This window comes from Heterodontus francisci, chromosome 22, assembly GCF_036365525.1.
Source record: "Heterodontus francisci isolate sHetFra1 chromosome 22, sHetFra1.hap1, whole genome shotgun sequence".
Taxonomy (NCBI): domain Eukaryota; kingdom Metazoa; phylum Chordata; class Chondrichthyes; order Heterodontiformes; family Heterodontidae; genus Heterodontus; species Heterodontus francisci.
The window spans coordinates 76,738,369-76,739,291 of record NC_090392.1 but is presented as its reverse complement, the minus strand read 5'-3'; positions in this window follow the sequence as shown (position 1 = coordinate 76,739,291).

The window sequence follows — 923 nt, the reverse complement described above, 5'->3', positions numbered from 1 at the left end:
TCCCAACTCGAGGGCTTAAACCTGCGTCCATCACTGGGTGTCACCCAGGGCTTTAAATACTTATTAAAAGTGAACAATAGCAGCAGAGGCACTGTCCCTGTAAGGTTACATATCGGCTCCTCATTCTGCATACTGATTTTTCAAAATGAACTGAAGACAAACACTCCTTCTCACACCTTGCATGAAAATAACCTGGACACTGGGTTCAAACGCTGTCCTTGGCCTTCAAGGTTCTGAATTTAGAATCCAGCCTAGACTGAAAGGAGGAAGTCTCCTCTCGCTGCCAGTTGTAATGATCCTTCCATGTAAATTGGGTTTCAGAAAGTCTGGAGCCAAATGCAAGTTGTTATTGATGCACTTTCCAGGATCCACCTCCACAGGAAGCACACCCCAGTGTTAGTCACAGGTCTCCCTCAGTCACAAGGATTGCAAGAGTGGGGGAATTGGCGGGGGAAAGAGAGGTGGAGGGCAAGGCAGGGGGAGGAGGTTGTCCAATTGCTGTGGTAGAAGACACTCTTTTGTGGAGGGGGGGGGGGCGCAGTTGTAGCAAAGGCTCCTTTTGGGGGCTTTGGGGAATCTTTCATTTTGCATTGAACCCACAGGCAGTGACTCGTTCGTCACTGGAGGAGCAGGTGTGAGGCAATGGCAGTGATTTTTCTTGGAAAGCCCACACCAACAGGATCCATTCGACTCTGAACTACATCGTAAAACCATTTTAAAAAAATTAAACCTTTTGGTTTAAAAATTATAACCGATTTTTATAATTGCAATTTTCACTCATGTCACTGTGGAAATGCTTGCCTGCAGTCATTTCCAACACTGGGCTGTCTCAGATCCACATTGATGGATATTAAACCCCGAAAGCGGGCAGTGCTACCCCATAATATATCCCATATCAAGCCTGTCCAGGGAGGTGTTTAGTG